The 20,227-nt window shown below is 42.3% G+C and overlaps 1 long non-coding RNA gene across 1 annotated transcript; it reads right to left on the bottom strand.

Annotated features, from left to right (window-relative positions):
- Positions 1-8,571: 8,571 nt before the first annotated feature.
- Positions 8,572-14,560, bottom strand: LOC309361942. Its single transcript, XR_014164702.1, has 2 exons — positions 11,962-14,560; positions 8,572-9,120 (listed from the first exon to the last, which is right to left on the bottom strand). It is a non-coding gene; the product is annotated as an uncharacterized lncRNA (long non-coding RNA).
- Positions 14,561-20,227: the final 5,667 nt, after the last annotated feature.

Raw genomic sequence — 20,227 nt, 5'->3', positions numbered from 1 at the left:
ACCAGTCGGGAGTTGTGGCTGTCCAATATATCCACCCACAACCAGAAGGTCGGTCTCCAGGTCTCGACACAACATGTGCCCTCTTCTAGGGAGGACACATTGTATCATATATATTTTTCATAAAATGGGCAATGAAATAAAATGTGTGTTATGGATTCGACCTGCTTTGTGCCACAAGGGCAGTGTGTTTCAGAATATGGTGTGTGTTATTTTATAATCTTACTTGCAAAACTGCAGATGGTAAGACGTTAAATCTTGCTTGAGAAAGAGCTCTGCGTAGATGGGGATCATAAAGCTGTTGCAAATATGGAGCGTCCTGGCCTAACGAGGGTAAGTCCAGTCAAATTCGACTATGGGGTTGTGGTGCTCGTCTTGCTTTTCAGGCTGAGAGAGTCAGCATTTGTCCACAGACAGCTTTCAAGGTCATGGGGCCAGCATGACTAAACCACTTCTGGTGCAACTAGACACCGTGACGGAAATCAGAGAGCATGGAAACGCCGTTTACCTTCCCTCCACAGCAGTATCTTCTTATCTTTTTATCTTCTTGTACTGCTATGCTTTCAAACTGCTAGCTTGGCAGATGCAGGGACCAAGTGACAGGAGCTTACCCCATCAGGCAGATTCCAACTGTTGACCTTACCAGCTTAATGGGCTTGGTGGTTTAGACCACAGTGCCACCCATGTCCCACGGTTGGTTGGTACCTTATAGTGGCATGAGGTCTGAAGTGTTCACTTATCTTCAGTGCTCTGTTCTATAATTAGTATCATTGTAGTTGTAATATGGTTGGCTGGAGGTACACTGGAGAGAGCAGAGTAGTAAGTACAGTGGTACCTCAGGTTAAGAACTTAATTCGTTCCGGAGGTCTGTTCTTAAACTGAAACTTTTCTTAACCTGAAGCACCACTAATGGGGCCTCCTGCTGCCGCTGTGCCACCGCTGCACAAGTTCTGTTCTCATCCTGAAGCAAAGTTCTTAACCCAAGATAATATTTCTGGGTTAGCAGAGTCTGTAACCTGAAGCGTATGTAACCTGAAGTGTATGAAACCTGAGGTACCACTGTATTTCGCATTTTTGTTTCATGAATCCTGGGCTTCCACCAGAGAGGTCACTGGGGTAGAAGTGAAGGGAGTCATGGGGAGGTATGAGACTTTCATGAATGTAAAGCAAAGCAAAAACCCACATGACTCAGTTGTTAGAACATGAGACTCTTAATCTTTGCCCCAAGTCCAGGGGGCTGGATTTGATGATCCGTGGTCCCTTCCAACTCAACAGCTCTAAGATTCTATGATAATGACCAGCCACATGTGAGAGTCAGTAAGAAAGGCCTTGAAGAAATATCATGCATTTCCCCAAAGGAAAATAAAACAGGGTTAGGCCTTGCGTAATCTTATTGTGTTCATTAGAATAAATTTGCACTAAAATGCTAATGAATTTTCATGAGCATTTTTAAAATGCAAATTCCTGCAGATATCTGGTGAAATGAATTTTAGGTTGGGGGGATGAAACAGAGAGGATTGAAACTGATTGATACTTTCACTCTTAGATTCTGGATCATACCACTTCAAACAGCAGGTGAAGAGGTTTAAAATCTGGATGCTTCTCTATACAAAATAAAAATAAAATACATGGAATTCTAGTGTATTGGGAATGGTTGCACAATCTCCTTGACATGCTAGCTGCCTGTGCACCTGAAATTACTACTGCAGTTGTTGTTGCTGTTGTTGTTGTTGTTGTTGTTGTTGTTGTTGTTGTTATTATTATTATTATTATTATTATTATTATTATTATTATTATTATTAATTTTGCTTTAATAGAGGAACATTCAGTGGCAGGAGCCCCTACATAGAGTTGGAAGTGGAATAGACCAGGCAGAACTTGACCATTGCATTTCCTGTTTCAAGCAATTAGGCCATAGACTCCACCAGGAGAACAGCGTTTTCTTTGTGTTTTAAATACATAATAATCTGGGTACTAAATTAAATCAATCAATGCTAAGCTGTATAGAAATACAGGACGGGAAATACAGGATGCGGCTGCATCAGCCTTGTGCACTGAATTAAGTAAAACCCACATCAATGCATCCTTAATTATACTACCAACATTGGTTGATGCTACACTAAAAACTGACCTTCAGTATCACATTTTGCTGAAGAAAATAAATGCATTTTAAAACTCTAGGTCCCAGAAACAAACATTGGCATCTTGTAGCCATTTTAAGGGAGAAGTTGTTACTGCAGTGCCATCTTCAGAGCATTATACAAAGTAGATTTTGATTCTCCCTCCCGCCCATAACATTGGAGGTTTATTGTTGTTAGTAGTAGTTGTGTATTTAAGATTCTGAGCTGTAACCCCAGAAAGAAATGAAAATCCAGAATCTGTCCCATTTGATTGTAAATGGAATACCAAACTGTTCCAGTGGTGGTGGGGAGGGGATAACTGGATGTATCACAGACATCTGCAGAAATATAGTCTATAAAAAGTGGTGGTAGCCATTCTAGAAGAGAGGATGGAATCAATTTTCAATGACAACTTTTCTTGCATTTGATGAAAAAGAAAGATGATGTGGTCTGCATTTAATTGCATTCCCCATTTAGCTGAACAGTTAAGGGCAGAGGAATTCTGTTTCTATTCTTTGCACCAGTCTTTATCAATACATCAGAGTGCTTTAAGAAAAGAACAACAGGACCAAGTGTGCTTACTAAAGTATTGTACAGTGAGAACTGGGTTAAGAAAACCATTAGATTATGGAAACCATTATGAAAGTTTATGCTTTCCATAGCAAAACTATTTTGAGGGGGTGAATTGTACAGTATAACCACTCACCTTCCCAGGGGGGCGGAGTTGCAGGCTGGCCACGAGCACTCCCCATGTACAGTGGGGGTGTGTGTGTGTGTGGCAATGCCACCTGCATCATTGAGAGTCCCGGCTACATCATGCCCCATGGTTGACCAATCTGGTCGACTAGAGGGCGAGGCTTACCTGATTTAAACATCTGTGTGGCCAGGGGCTCTGTCTGTACTAATAACAAACTTGTTCTCAGAATGTGGATTCTTACTTAGCCAAACCCAAACAACACTATCTACATGCATTAGAAGTGGGTTTAAGCAGACCATGGGGGATCCCAAGGGTGGCAGTAGGAAAATAGAACTTGTTAAAAGGTAAAGGTAAAGGGACCCCTGACCATTAGGTCCAGTCTTGGCCGACTCTGGGGCTGTGGTGCTCATCTCGCTTTATTGGTCGAGGGAGCCGGCGTACAGCTTCTGGGTCATGTGGCCAGCATGACTAAGCCTCTTCTGGCGAACCAGAGCAGTGCACGGAAACGCCGTTTACCTTCCTGCCAGAGTGGTACCTATTTATCTACTTGCACTTTGAAGTGCTTTCGAGCTGCTAGGTTGGCAGGAACAGGGACTGAGCAACGGGAGCTCACCCCATCGTGGGGATTCGAACCGCTGACCTTCTGATCGGCAAGTCCTAGGCTCTGTGGTTTAACCCACAGCACCACCCATTTGTTAGGGAGTCATTAAAGGGGGGCAGTCTGGAAAATTCCCATTGCAGATGCTCAGCAGGCACAGAACACTGACTTTTGGGGTGGTCATGGAAATATATAGGGAGGGGAATGGAATGGCGAATTCTGAAAAAGAGCATCGATGGGTTGCATCCTGAGCAGGACCACTGCACATTGAAACGTGTTGTCACAGGTACCAAGGCTTTTGCAAAAAACAAACTTGGGGAAGGGCTGGAGCTCTGTTAGCAGAGCATCTGGCTTGCACACAGAAGGTCAAGTTTCAGTCCCTGGCAGCATCTCCAGGTAGGGCTGGGCAACACTCCTTGCTTGAAACCCTGGAGAGCTGCTGCCGGTCAGTGTAAATGTTACTGAGCTAGGTGTATCAACGACCCAACTCGGTATAAGTTAGCTTCCTCTGTTCCTATGTAAACTAGATGAGCCTGTTCACAGCTGCAGTGCAGAAAGCAGGTCACATATAAACATATTCTGGTAGGGGTATTTGCGAATTTGTAAGCTGTTGTAACTCACACCAATAATTTCTACCCATTCCATTTTAGACTGCATTGAAAGTTCTTCTCGATTTATTCAGTTAATCTACACTGTACAAGTTTGTCGTGCACTGACTTCTGAAGCAAGATATGTTAGTAAGCTCACTGATGGCTGTTGCCTAATGATTTTTCATTACAAAATAATAACCACCTCACAAGTGATCTGTGCTGAGTAATATTCTTACTATTTGGGTCTGCAAGTCAGATCTGCAAGATGATGTCAGTCACACTCTGGAGACTTCCATGCGGCTCCATCCCATTCCCCTTCCAGTTTTCATTCTCACCCATCATTCCATGTTCATAGACCATGCTCATTTCTCACTGGGCTGTTTTCCCACTATAGACTTTTTTTTTTGCATCCCCCCACTTTTTTGCTAATTATTTGGAACCTTATTATTGTGGCAGTCTTTTATTTCATTCATTTTTAACTGCTGAGCCTGCCTCTTCTAGCAATTGTTCTATCATTATTGGAAAGCTGTTTTGCACTGATTGAGAGAATGGATGGATGGATTAATTTTGACTTTCTCTGAGTCTGCTGGTGCCTCCCTCCACTGTCTGGACAGCACCATTTCAGCTATGTAAGTAAATGCAGTCAGACTTGCATGTTGGAAAGAGAAGGGAACTCATGAGGCAAGAGAGGGAGGATGTTAATGTATGTGCATGCAATAGAGGATGCATTCATAACCTATTCAGAAAAATAAAAACATAATGTGAATCTTGCTATATCAGACCAAGTATCCATCCACTCCAGGTATTCCCATATTGACCAAGAAGATGTTTTCAAGAAGCTCAAGGGCACTATGAATGCAGTAGCACCATCCTGTCTCTCTCCCACCTCCAAATAAAATAATCCTTAATGGATTTTGAATCTTAAAGTTCCATTAACTTACCATGGCAATAGCTGGAAATTGGACTTCTTCTTCCCCAATGAATTTGTCTTATCTGCTTTAAAGCCCTCCAAACCATAGCCACCAGTACATCTTGTGTATAAGTCATTTATTTAGGCAGACCTAAATCTGCAGCTGATCAGTGTAGATCTTGGAGAAATCTGACTCAAAACAGATTTGGCTGAGATGCATTTGGAATTGCCCAAAGTTTGTTGGATAGAGTTACCAACTTTTGCAACAGCTTGCTAGTTGCTTGGAATTAGAAGTACAGAGGCTGCTGTTACACTCAGGACTTGTTTGCAGGCCTCATGCAGGCTCACCACTGTCAGAACAGGATGTTGAACTAGAGTGAGCCTATGACTTGATCCAGCAAGTCTCTTCTTATGTACTTGGCTCCTGGAGATGTATCTTTACCACACATTAGTTGGTGGGAATATTTACCCTCTTGTGGAAAAAAGTAACCTGTTGATTTCTCTGTACATCATATTGCTGCTAAAGGAAATGAAATTCCTTTTGTATCCCATTGACAATGCTGTCCAGTTGGCAGTATCAGTGCCTGTGGTCTGTTGGATCTCCTATGGTAAACTACCTTATAGAGAGTCATTGGACCCTTTGGCTCAGTATTGTCTATACTGATTGGCAGCAGCTTTCTGAGGTTTCAGACTGGAGTCTCTCCCAGCCCAACCTGGACGGATTGAACATGTGGGATAACCAACATGCTTAAGTCTAATTAATGCATGAAGTGGTTAAAACCATAGAGTAAGCTGACCTGCCAGGCTTAGTAATGTCCATTGCCCTTACCTTGGGAGGAAATAGATAATCAGGCCTATTGTTATCCTTCAGTTTACCTGAGAAGCTCAGCGTGTGAAGAGGTTTGAGCTGGTTGGTGCAGCTGAGCTCTTATTGCTCCCACAAGCCACTCGAGCTCCAATACCAATAATATAGTAACTTTTGCCACTTTGGAATTAAGTTTTACTGTCTGTGCAGTTTTTCTGAATGCTGTATGGAAAAGCACATGAATCTGACCTTTGTGGAGTTTGTAAGCAAACCATTTCTAACTTACCAAATGTATGGTCTTTTTCTATGCTAGGGGGAAATGGAAACTTTTGAAAGAACTTGAAAGGGCATATTATTCCCATGCTTTACTTTGCTGCATACTTTGTGACTTTAAATCTCTGCTGGGCTTCCCCTCAGCAAAGAGTACTTGCCCCAACACTTGAATCTCAACATCCAGGAATTCTCCTTTTATACCTATATTTTCCTCACCATGAACAGAACCTGGGACCTTCTGCATGCAGGTGCTCTAACACGGAGTTACAGTCCTTCTGAATCTGGCTCAACTGAATTCTTCTCTCACTTGGTGATTATGCAAAAGTAAATGTTCATGGGAGAGCTCTTCCTTCTTTCCTTCCTGTGATAGCTGATTATCCAAAACCACCTTCACCCATAAACCTTCAGCAGCATGGCTGGAAGCCCCTGTCGTCTAATCTGATGGAAGAGAAACTGATGTGATGTTGATATGCTGCCAGTGGGATAGTAGTGCCAATCAAATAGAACAGACTTCCAAATACATCAAATTCCATGCAAAGTGAAGACAATTATGTTCAAAGTGCCCTAATTGTTAAGGACAGATGCTTTGCCACCCAACAAAATATTGTTGTTGTGTGTTCTCCCTGGGGTGGTGGGGAAAAGTTACAGGATCAGAACAACCCAGTTTTGTTTTTCCATTGGTAAGCAAAGCACTGGAAACACAACATTTGTTTGCTTTATTTACAGCTACTGGCCAATCATGCATTTATTTATTTATTTATTGATAGGTAGCTACTGGCTGCCGTTCAGCCACTGAAGTGACACCAACTGGCCATTGTTGGCTATTGGCCAACCCCCTTTTAAAGGAATAGTTGCCCAGCAACTCTAGGGCTACAATCCTAACCTGACTTACCTGGGAGTACACTCCATTCAGTTCAGTTGGACTTATTTCTGAGTAGACATGGTTTGGATTGCATTATTGCATGCTCTTCTTTAATCAATTCAGGCTAGTTCAAGCATATGCATTTCCCTCTTCCTGACAGGGAACATTGTCAGCTTTCGTGGCTAAACCCCGAGAAGAAAAGAAAATGTGTATAGCAAGAATGGGCTGAGGACATCCATTCATCTCCTGTGCCTATTCTGTTTATGAACAAGCAAATGCTCTCACACAAGCCAGTGGTATCCCTATTGTGAAACTGACTGGGTGCCAATAATATTTATGATTTGCATAGAGCTTTCATCTCAAAAAGCATATTACAAATATAAATGAGGCCTCACAACACCCTCTTTCAAGCATTTGAACATTATTATCCTTGTTTTTCAGATAGGAAAATCGATGTCGGATGTTTCTGCCGGCTTCCTCAAAGCTACAGAGAGAAAGAATATGTGTCAGAGACAGGATTAGAAGAGAGCTGAGATGGATATTCACAACAAAGTTTGCAGCTATTAAATTTAATGGATTTTGAAGGCAAAAAGAAAAAATCCATGCGCAAAGTCCTGTTTGATTTTCTGAGTCTTGAAGGTGAAGGTTGAATGAGGATTTCCCAAACACAAGGGCAGAAGAAGCTGCAAATTCTACAGGAATAGCCTTGAATGGTTGGAATGAAATCATCCACCATATGCTGAGTAATTAACACTGTACATGTCAATCAACTCTCCATGTCAGTGACTTTCTTACAAAACCACCATTATTGGAAATACATCTATTTGTTTATTTTGCTTCCAACAAAGATATTTCAAAGTGTGGAGAATACAAGGAACACAGGAAGGTGCCCTATACTGAGTCAGACTATTGGACCTTCAATCTCAGGAGTGGCTACATTTACTGGCAATAGCTCTCCACAGTTTCAGATTGGGGTCTCTTGCAGCTCTACTAGGAGGTGGCAAGGATAGAACGTGGGACATTCTGGCTGCAAATCAAATGTTCCACTACTGAACTACAGCCCTTCCCTGAAGCTGAAAAAGAAAGGTTTGCTTGAAGGCTCAAAAAATATACACAGTGCTGACTACCGTTCAATGGGCAGACTGGGTATGCTTAAGGACTTGATTATGCTTGGCAGGAGTTTTTAATCTAAGGAAAAGAAAAGTAGACCCAACCCAATATCCATGCCATCTCCTTTTAGTGCCTTTCTGTTGGGTGGGTGTGGGGGTACTGAGAATGTTTTCACCCAAATATTTTCCTTGATAGAGATCACATGTATGATTCCTTGTGACGGAGCTTTCACAGTGGTGATGGGACATGGAATTTCATTTCATTTTATTTAGCAAAGAAGTGCATGGAGAAGGGCAAAATCTGAAGGGTAATTATGTTCCTAACCACACATTAATCTAGGGGGTACAGATCAGGTGAGTTCATATCAGAATTCATGAAGATCTAATTCCTCAAGTATTCCTAGGGATACTTCTTAAATTCTTATCTGAAAAGCTCCCTGGATTTTGGAGCTCTGAATTATTCATTTTTGCTTCCAAAGCAGAGGACTCCAAATTCCTCTGTTGCATGATGATGATGATGATGATGATGATGATGATGATGATATAAGAACACAAGAAGAGCTTGCTTGGTCAGGACCCATCTAATCCAGCATCCTTTTCTCACCATGGCCAACCAGCTTTCTGTGAGAAACTTACAAGTAGGATTTAAACCCTTTCCCCTCCTGCTGAGCACCCTTGCAATTTCTAGCAACTGGCAGTTTCTGCAACCACACTACTGCAATTTCTAGCATTAATGCCTCCAGACATCAAGGCAGAGCATAGTCACCATGTATTGGTCTAAAATTTTAAAGCTATATAAGGTACTGGCCATTACTATAGAATATGTGCTGTATGAAGAAGAGTTTAATGATGATTTCCCAGTGTTGTCCAGAGTGCCCTATGCACAATTCAGCTCAGGCTTCCGTTCCTTCAGTTCATTTCTGTCTTCATTTCCCCTCTACTTCAATGTACCCATTGGTATAAAGTACCGCAGAAAAGCAGTCTAGGGGCAGGGGGTACATAAAATTGCCACAATGTTATTTTGTTCTGGTGCTTTAGTAACAAACATCTGCAAACATAAGCTGTTGCCGAAGGATCCTTCATTCTGCTGGTGGTGGTCCTATTTGGTTTGCCATTTGGCTGGAGCAGGGAGGGCTGCTGCTTGTGGGAAGAAGGTCCCCTGTTAAAACTGGAGAATTAGTTGTGCAATAATAGCAAACATTTATTCAAGCGTCTGGAGGACTAATGCCATTTTGTTTTATTGCTTACTTCAATTTATGGGCCACTTTTTAATTTTATTCTTCCTCAAATGGCTTATAATCAGTGTTAAAACATACTGTATTATGTTTTATTGCATCCTGATATCAGGCTGTAGGAAGGGAGATTTCTGTACGAGCAGTGGGGTTCTATAGATATTATTTGGTCTTTGCTAGCAAATTTCTAAAAGCATTTTCCTTCCACCCAAAAATGTGCAACAGCCTAGTGTATGTTTTAGGTTTAAATATGGGGAAATACATTTGAACTCTGAGTTGTCTAAACATGGAGGCATATTCCCTTCCTTCCCTCTTTTTCACCCAATTATTATTGGGTAGAATCGACTTCAAAAAAACTAATCCCTTGAAACCTTGTGTTTGCTGTTCAATAACAAAGGGTATCATGCTATGATGGGCTTGCAGAATTCTTGCCATTCTGCCAAGGAGCAGGGAGATAGGCTTCATGCAGGTTTTTTCCATTGAGTTATCTGCAAAATCTGTCAGGGAGCTCTATGTTTTGCTTATCTACCCAGTAAGAAGTGTTTATACACCTGTGGTGCCTGCTCATACAGGTCTGAATGCGGAAGAGACTAGATAAGCAATGCCAAGTCAAGGGACATTAAAGACCATATGCTGGTTCCCTCGTCTTGAATTCACAAGGCATAAAACCATTGCATCAAACAATAAGTGAGAACACTTGGAATTCAGGCTGTCAAGTACTGAGAATTGCCTGGAGTGAGCAGTGCAACTATGTTTTATGTTCAACATAAGATTCTTAAATAAGCAAGAAATTTGAGATACTAAAATTTGTGAAGAAATTTGAATCAGAATTTAAGCATAACAAAGAGGTCCTGGAACCCTGCTTCCCCAAGTCACTACTTCCACTGCTAGCACCATCAATAGAAAGATTAGAGCAGGCATAGGCAAATTCGGCCCTCCAGATGTTTTGGGACTACAACTCCCATCATCCCTAGCTAACAGGACCGGTGGTCAGGGATGATGGGAATTGTCTCAAAACATCTGGAGGGCTGAGTTTGCCTATGCCTGGACTAGGGTAACCAATTTGAGCTCCTGATAAAGCTGGGAGAGATATTTGTTTGCTTTGCAAGCCTGCCTAATTTGCTCTGAAACAGCTGTCTTTTGAAATCAACATTTTTTCCAACCATAAATTTGTGCAGAAAGGCATGTATTAGGGGAAAGTGTGCCTGGAAATGCAAGTACCAGGAAGAATAAGCATACAAAATGCATTCCATTAGGGGAAACTGATCACAAAAAATTGGTGGGGGGGGGGGAGGTTGCATTTAAAAAACAACAACAACCATACAGCTTTGCATGCAGATATTGCAAGCTGATGTGGAGATTGGGTGAATTTAAGACTGGGATAAAAAAGACACCAAGAGACACCAATACAAAGAGATTATTCCATCCCTTCTCCAAGAGCTGAACAGTAAGTACAGTAGAACAGCATATTGAATGCTCTACCTCGAATTATTTGGTCATTCATATTTATTGCTCTCTGTATGTAGGGCAATAAATATTAGAATATCTGCATTACATTCTTTTCTGGAATGATTTTGTTGTTGCTGCACAGATCAATATTTAACTGCTCAGCTTTGTAAAAAAAGAAAAGCAGCAGCAGCAGCTTGGCATTCAGACCATGTTCAATACATATCTCATTAAAACAAAAAGATAAAAACACTTTCCCCAGCTTTGGCAGAGCTGCAGTGGTATTTCCAGCTCATGATATTTTTTGCTACAGACAGTGATGCTAGTGTTAGATGTTCACTTAGGACTGCTAATGTTCCAGCTTAGGGTTGGGGAAATTTAAGGCCTGAAGCCAAATCTAGCCCTTCAAGCCTCTCTTGCTAGTCCTTAGGACTTTCCTCATCATGCCAAACCTCTCAAATTACCTTGCTTTGAACTCCCCTTGAAGATTTTTTGCCTTTCTGGAATGTGTCCTCAAACTCTGATAACACCTTTTGCTTGCCTGGTGGATTTGTGAAATATTTGAGTGTGACAGGTTCCAGTGGATTGAGTGGATGAGACCAATAGTGGGTCTGATGGTCAAAAAGGCAGATTCTGCATGTGCTGTAGAGGGAAGTCAGGAGCAGGTGGACCTTGTGAACCTGGGAAGATAGCCCATTTGGGAGAAAGAAAACTCTGATCCTAAACCTCTGCTGCCTTGTGGGATATCTTCAGGAGAAGAAAATGCTAAGGAGTAAACCCTACACAAATCCAGAGTAGAGTCCCTAAGACAGTTGGATGGCACATTGTATGCTTCCTTCTGGCAATTCCTGCCATCAAGCCAAGCTGGTGCCAGATGTATTGCTCTGCTTTCCTTTGGGTCATGTCCATTTGGGCAGCTTTCAGTCTGATGTCAATTTGGTGTTGGTAACACCGTAGTTTGACTTCACCCCTGGAGATGCACTCCATTTCCTTTTGTGGCCAACAGATGCAAACAAGAAGAGATGGGTGTGTGGGTAGGCGTAGAAAACTAGTCTATTGTACACAGGTAAAATATGCATTTGTTGCTCCATCCACTCCTGCCTCTGGACCTACCCAGAACTGGAATGTTCTGGGTAGGTCCAGTTAGTATCTCAGAAAGGGTTGTGGCCCTTGGATTGAAAAAACATTCCCCAACCCTGTTTTCACTAGTGAATGTCAACAGTTAAAAAAGAAACCCAAGACTTCTTGGATTTTGAGAAAAATCCCATCACAGAGGATGTCCTAGCTGATCAGATTTATGTTTCTTTCCTATGTACACTCACCTGTCAGTATGCTGCCTTGAGCTCAATGGAGTTTATTTCTCAGTAGACATCTAGGATTGCCCTGTTGATGAAACTGAGGGCAAATGAAGGCACAGTGAAGGCTAATGAGGCCAACGGCAGTAAAGGCGAAGAAGAAAAATAATGTCAGGAAGTAGCAGCAGCAGCAGCCAGGGAAACAGAAGGGTATCAAAACAACACAGAAACAACCAGAATGTTCAGAAATTTGTTTTGTCAGCAATTAATTCAGATGAATCAGATAACCTAATTGCAAAGAAGATGTTGAAATTAGCAATTATCCAGTGCCTGCAATACAATGTTGAGCTCGTTTTGATTGTCATAGTCTCTCCAAAGGAATACTTTAGTGATGGGATCCTCAACCTTTTGGGGGGTCCAAGGGCTCAACTGGATATCTGAAAAAATATGTGGTTGGCACCAGCAAATACTCATTTCACAGAAGAAAAACAGTAAATGCTCAAATCTCCCCCCGCCCCCGCCAAGAAGCACCCAGGTAGAACACCTATACACACCCTGACACAAATAGAACATACACAAAATAAAAGCAGGCAACATCACTGAACCAAAAAAGAAAGAAAGAAAAAAGCCACAACCCACTAAGGGCCGGGGGGGGGCTTCAGGAGAGGTCTACAACATCCAATGTATGCTGAGATGCCCTCTCAAGGACCCACAGAGTTGTACCCTAAACCTGCCATTTTCTCCCACACTCCACCTTGAGACATTGACACAATTCAGACTTTTTGGTTTGGGTTTCAAACCAGCATTCTTCCCCTATCTTATCCTTAACATTTGCTTAGCAGGAACATAGACATCTCAGTGACTCATCTAGCTCAGTATTGTCTACTCTGATGGACAGTGACTCACTGAGATTTCAGATGGGACATTCCCTGCCCTACCTGGGCTTGAATTGAGGAATCTCCGCATGCAAAGCAGGCCCTTTGCCACAGAGCTATGGTCCTTCAACATATTCTCACTATTTTGCAATGTTTTGCTTGCTGTTTGCAACATTTTGATTAGTCCTAATAAAGGCATTGCCTGACCATGGATTTTAAATGGAAGTATTTAACACAACACAACACTTACAGAATTCACTGCCCCATGATATAGTGGTTGCTACCAGGCTTTAACACTTGGTGCATGCTAAATACCATGTTCCCCTTGCCCAATCTTTCCTAGAGCAGCTGTTGGTCATGCATTTTACTGTATCTGATCACAGCAAAGTTTGAACTGTATTCTAAGCTGATTTAATTTGCTGGCAGCCATTGCATGCCTTATATCCATTTGTACACCACTTAAAGATTTTTAGATGTCCAACGGCCTATGAATATAGTTAATAAAATAAACAGATGCTATCAACAGCAAAAGAAGGATGGGGAACTTGTGGCCCACCAGATGTGGAGGAGGAGAAGGAGGAAGAGGAGGAGGAAAGAAAGAGGATTGTATTTCTATTCTGCAAGCTCATATAAAATATATATTTATGCAACATGCAAGATCTCAGCGAAAATGAAAAAGAACACAGCAAGCAACATCACAGCAAAAATACACCAAAGAAACAGAAGTACTGAATGGTCATCTGCCAAGCAGATTATAAAAACAGTAAATCTGTTTTCATAAAAAGCCTTGCCAAAATAACACAATCTCAACTTCATGTGTAAAACTCATTACCGACAGCCCAAGCTTGATTCCATCAGGTAAAGAGTTCCATAACACCAGTGTCACTGCACTAAGCAGACCATTTCTTGTTCAGGACAGCCAGAGGCTGCCGGGCATGATCAGACATGCCTCAGTGGCACTATGCAAAAGCTGTTCAGAATAAGGTGGTCTTTAAAAAATATACTGATCCCAGGTTGTTTAGAGCTTGGTAGTGTGCTGGCAGCCAGAGCAGTCCCTCAACACAGGTGTTATATGTTGATGGCAGCCAGCACTTAAGAGGTTTTTCTGCATTATAGCACTCTGTCTTGAGATCGCCAGTGCATGAACCACCGGCAACAGTCACAGCTGGCTCACCAGCTGAAGGCAGTCCAAGCCACAAGGAGCAAAGTCAGATGCAGGAGTAGACACAGATTGCATACTTGCTCTTTCAATCAGAGTGCAACCCTGTCCAGAAAAGGCAACTAACCTATCCCCCAACATGAGAACCACTCATTCCCAGTATTTCCCTCTAGCCAAGCTATATAATTTTATTTGCTGGCCATCATCAAGCAGTCCTCTGCATCTAGGCACCAGCCCAGATGTTGCATGGGCTAATCTCACTCTGATGTAATGAAGAAATAAGAGCTCTGTGTAATCAGCATACTTGTTATACCTTGTCCCCAAACTCCTAATGACCACTCCCAGTGGCTTCATATAAATGTTACATCTCATCCTGTTATGCCCCATGACACAAATGCCATTGGGCCAAGAGACACACACTCAATAATGCTGCTCTCTGGACCAAACCCCATAGGCAGGATTGGAGCCACTGCAAAAGAGTTCCTCCAAAATCCACCCCCAGAGAGGCTGTTCGGAGGTATATCATGACTGAGGGTATCAAAAGCCATTGTGAGGTTGAGAAAAAGTAACATGGTCACTCACCCCTGGTCTCTTCCCAGGGATGGCTTTGGATGACAAAAGCTGATTTGCTTCTGAAACCAGAACCTAAACCAAAATGGTACTAAATCATGGTAGACTCCCATTATCTCTAACCATTGGTCATGCTGTCTGCTTGGATTACTGGGAGTTTGAATCCAGAAACATCTGAAGGAGCACAGCAGGTTTCCCTTTTCTGTTTCAGAAGGTCTGGATGGATTCACAAGATAACAAGCCTATCAAAGGCTATTAGACATGACAGCTAAATTAAACCTTCCTCTTCAGACACAGCATATATCTTAAGTATCAAAAATTGGGGGCAGATAGCAAAAGGAGAGCTTCTGCCTTCAAGCCCACCTAGGATTTTCTAACTTGGCTACTTTAAGAAGCAATATGCTGGACTAGCACGGACTTGCTGCTCTTCTGCAGCAAGACTCTTCTAAATGCTGGCTTTCTGCCCAGGACCATCCCAGAAACATATATCTGAAAACTCGGAAATTAGCAGTTGATCATGGAGAAAAAGCTGACATAGCCACAACAAATTTCAGCCTTCACTGGCATATTTTCTGTTTGAAATTCATGAATTGGATGAAAGGTTTATTTTCTATTGCAACTTGATCTATCTAGCTATCTAGCTATCACTGTAATAAGGTCAACTAGGTCTCTAGTTGATTAACCACTACATAATAAAAACTAAAAATAACATTAAAACAATACAAATAAACTCTCGAGGCAGAGATCTTCATCCCCCTCACTTCCTCCTCCAGGTGGAAAAATGTTGAAACAAAAATGTCTTCAATTGTTTCCAGAAACTTCAAATAGTCAAAGCCTGTCATATCTCAACAGGGATGCCGTTCCACAAAACAGAGGCAGCCACACTGAAAGTCTTTGCCTGAGTTGCTGTGGAGACAGCTTCTGATATTTTAGTGCCTTCAAGGAGAGTCTCCCTGGAAGAACACAGAGACCTTCTGAGCATATAAGGAGCAAGGTGGCCTCTCAGGTTACCTGGTCCCAAACTATATGGGGGTGTTGTATGTTAGTATACTGACCCCATAGAAATGTCTACAAGACTCCCATGAAACATAAATACATTACACTAGAATACAAATTCCAGCCATTTCAGGCCCTGTACATTATATTTATTGTCCAAAGAACAATGAGAGGTCAGGAAAATATATTCAAAGTCTAAGCCTAAAAGTAGCAAAAGACCCTCAGCAGTTGCCCCAGTTCAGGCTTTAAAATCCCCACCAAGAAATATAAATGCTGTGTTGGGAATTTATGACGGATCTGCTACAGTGGGGATGTTGAATTTGACCAAATCTTGGTGGCAAACTATTAGTAAAGGGAAGGTAGTTGTTTACACGGAAAATGAAGGTTCCTAATTCAGTTTTGATTTGTACCAACAAAATTACAAAATTTTCCAAACTTCCCCTGCCAAAGCAAGTGATATAAAGGAAGTCAAACCCCCACTTTTTGGCCTATTTTACATTTCTTAACAGCTGGCTAGCAAAAAGAGTTATACCCCTATATGGGGCTGGAGGGTTAGGTTCATGAGACCAATGCAAACATATCAAATGCCATATCTCTGAATGCTGGGTATACAGTGGTACCTCGGGTTAAGAACTTAATTCATTCTGGAGGTCCATTCTTAACCTGAAACTGTTCTTAACCTGAAGCACCACTTTAGCTAATGGGGCCTCCTGCTGCCGCCACTGCGCCACTACCACACGATTTCTGTTCTCATCCTGAAGCAAAGTTCTTAAACTGAGGTACTATTTCTGGGTTAGTGGAGTCTGTAACCTGAACCGTCTGTAACCGGAGGTACCACTGTATTTAGTTTTCCCCTCCAAAAGTGCTGAGAGTGGGCACCTGTTTCACTTCTGTTTCAGTGTTTCTGAAGAAGTGTGCATGCACATGAAAGCTCATACCAATAACAAACTTAGTTGGTCTCTAAGGTGCTACTGGAAGGAATTTTTAAAATTTTGTTTCTACTGTTGTATCTTGACAGCAATGTTGTTCCACAGAACAGGAGCAACAATACTGAAAGCCTTGCTCCACGTTATTGTGGAAAGGGCTTCTGATATCTTTGGAACTGAGCAAACTGGCAGCAAATGCAAATCCCATAATTAAGGTGTATGCTGGCTGTAGGTTGACACCACAAGCAGCCTAGCCACTGCATTCTGCACTACCTGAATATTCCATGAGCAATAGATACAACAAGACACTATGCTGGATGAACATCTACAAAGCCTGAGCTGAAATCCATTGAAATTCATTTAAACTGTTGGTGGCTATAGGTTTTTCTTCAACCTACAATGGATTTTCTGTTGGGATTGATTTACTTGTTTAGATCTATTCATTTGAGATATAATCTCTTTCATGCACATCAAAGGGGATCTATTCTTTTTCCATTTCTTATACAACATATATTTTTTCTAATATTTACATTTTGCTATGTACATGGCTGTGGTACATTTAAACATTAGACTTTAGAGCATATGACATGATTCAAAGTGTTGGTGCTGACCTTTAAAGCCCTAAACAGCCTCGGTCCAGTATATCTGAAGGAACATCTCCACCCCCATTGTTCTATCCAGACACTGAGGTCCAGCGCCGAGGGCCTTCTGGCAGTTCCCTCACTGCGAGAAGCCAAGTTACAGGAAACCAGGCAGAGGGCCTTCTCGGTACTGGCACCCGCCCTCCCACCAGATGACAAGGGGAACAACAACTACCAGACTTTTAGAAGACATATGAAGGCAGCCCTGTTTAGGGAAGCTTTTAATGTCTGATGGATTACTGTATTTTAATATTTTGTTGGAAGCCGCCAAGAGTGGGCCAAGAAGCCCAGCCATATGGGCGGGGTATGAATAATAAATCATCATCATCATCACCATCATCATCATCTCCCCAACTCATATGGATAAATCAAAATGAAGACAAAATATAAATTCTGTCTCAGAAACTAATCTGAAAAACTTTCGTTTGTACCATTTATTGTTCAAAAAGTGTGCAGTGAAACTCATGCATTTATCAAGTGGGGTTCAGTCCTGCTTTATATACACATGCCGATTTCTTGATGTCTGCAACATCAAGTGATGATTTTCATGAATGGGCCTTCAGATCAGTCAGAATCTCAAAAGCTTCCTTATTCCAAATCAAACTAATTAGTCCACCTAGCTCAGTATTCCTCAACACTGACTTGCAATGGTTCTCCAGGGTTTCATTCAGAAACCCTACCTGCAGATGTTGGGGAACTGAGCCTAAGGTCCTGATACAAAGCATGTATCAGATCAACTTGCACAAAATGTCCATACCCCTACAGTTGGAAAAACCACCAAGTAGCAAACAATAAAGTAACAGATAATGTTTACATGCATAAAGCAGACCATGGATAGTGGTTAGGATTATATACTCTAAAATTCTCCATGAAGAGAGGAACATTGCTTGCTCCAGGATTTGGAAACCTGTGACAATTGCCCTAATCTCCACTGCCCCAATGCCTTCACTCTCCATTTGCTTGCCCTCTCCCCCTCGGTCTCATCCGGGGGGGGGGGGCAAGGTGTTCCTGCTCCATCTCTTCCTCGTTCTCACTGAATGCTCAGAGATGCAAACGGAAACCAAGGAGCAGAAACAGCATGAAAAAGAGGGGTTTTTTTGGGGGGGGGGTCAGCAGAGGGCATCCTATAAGGGTGTGGGCCTTGACAAGTGCCTAGTGATGCCCAACCACTGGAGCCAACCCCTGATGCAGAACAGCCTGGTGGACTTTAGTCATATGGAGAAGCAATCTAGGAGCTCAGAGAAATGTGGACTGACCCCTGACATTTCTTTAGAGAAATGTATGCAAGTGAGAAGGATGGAAAATGCCTTTCAATGTGGGTGCACCAGCTCATCTGTTGCTTCCTCCATGGGCCCCTCTGTGTGAAGGATCACAGAGAATATGAAGCCGTGCTATCTATGTACTGTTTCACGTTCACCTTTAATCATTTGATTCCTCTGGATCACTCAACTGTTGATGACTTTCCCATCTTTCCGCAACCTGGTGCCCTGTGGACATTTTGCAATTGCAACACTCACCAGTTCCATCCATCATGGCTAATGCTCAGGGGTGAAACAGTCTTAAAACATCTGGAGGGATCCAGGCTGTGGAGAGCTCTGCTAAAGCAAAAATCAAGGCCAGCTCCGTTAAGATGTGGTGGTAGGGAGGTCCAGGAAACCCACAAACACATATTCAAGATACAGTTCATCTACTTTGTCTTCTCTTTTTCACATAATCACCAGAAAATAGCTCTGTGTAGACCTAATTCCAACAAACAGCTGATGGAGTTTTAATGCTGTGTCTGGAGGGTACCACTTGTTTGATGGGATGCTCCTTCACAGACACTTTTAAAATCAGAATTGCTGCATATAGCTGATGAGATGCCAGGAGAAAAGGATCTAGCAAAGCCTTCATCCTGAAATTCTAAGGTTCTGTCTTTGTGGGCTGCCACCTGCATTTTGAAGGCATATAGGCCAGTCACAGGTTTATTGTCATTCCATCTACTGTTTGTGACAACCCGGTCATCAACGAGCCATCTGCTCAAAACTTTTCTCCAAAGATAGGACCTTCCTTGCATCAACATGCATCCTTCTAACCTGCACTCTCCACACCATAATATGACACCAGAAGAAATTCAAGCAGTGCGTTAAAAAGATTGCATGTGCTACAATGCAAGACAGTCTCTCTTCTGTAGACACACCAATACCTGTTTACTGGCTATCAAAAACATCTTTTAACATTTCTACAGCTCTTTGCTCAGTCTGTTATGCTAATACAAATTAAGCACAGAGGAAAAATCAACAGAAAATTTGCATTATCTCCTCTGCCCCATCCGTCCAAAATATGATTCAAATTTGACTACCTCAGCTAGGCCTGAGACATCACAGGGACTGAAAGCAGGTTCAGGAATAGATTGAGCTGAAACATATCTGACCAAAAGTGTGACACCACTTTAAACTTGTAGACTGTGGACTACAATTGTATACTGGTTGCACATTTCATGCCTGCTATGTGGCTTTAGGCATAGAATTAAAATGTCATTCATTCTTAAGGAACACAGCTGATGGGATAGAGCCCACGCCATGAGAAGCCTACTAAGGAACCTGAGTGAAGCTGACCAACTACATTTGGTTGCTCAATGCAAAGACCCAGATAGCAACCCATTCCACATACAGAAGCTGAGCAGATGAGCAGTTAAATCAGGCTTCCTCAACCTCAGCCCTCCAGATGTTTTGAGACAGCAGTTCCCAGCATCCCTGACCACCAGTCCTGCTAGCTAGGGATCATGGGAGTTGTAGGCCAAAAAAATCTGGAGGGCCAAGGTTGAGGAAGCCTGAGTTAAATGTTGACCAAAACAACATGAAAGCTAGCTTAACACTGTAGTCCAAACTGCCTGAAACATACACAGCTCTGTCCTCCAATACTTCACTGTCAGTCATTCACTGCTCTACCTGGCACCTGCATGCTACACTATCAAACTAATTCTGCAAGCTGGTGGCAATAGAAGCATACATTGCATGAGCAGAGTAGTGCATGTACATGTACAATGTGTGATAGACTGCATGGCCTGGGCTGTCTTTCCTCTTGCTTGCTCCATTCAAGGGTCTGTCTCTGCTTAATGGTGGAGCAGACCCTCTGTGTTACAAA

This window comes from Podarcis melisellensis, assembly GCF_964234715.1.
Source record: "Podarcis melisellensis genome assembly, chromosome: Z".
Lineage (NCBI taxonomy): Eukaryota > Metazoa > Chordata > Lepidosauria > Squamata > Lacertidae > Podarcis > Podarcis melisellensis.
The sequence above is the reverse complement of the archived record's forward strand: the minus strand, read 5'-3'. Positions and strand labels throughout refer to the sequence as shown.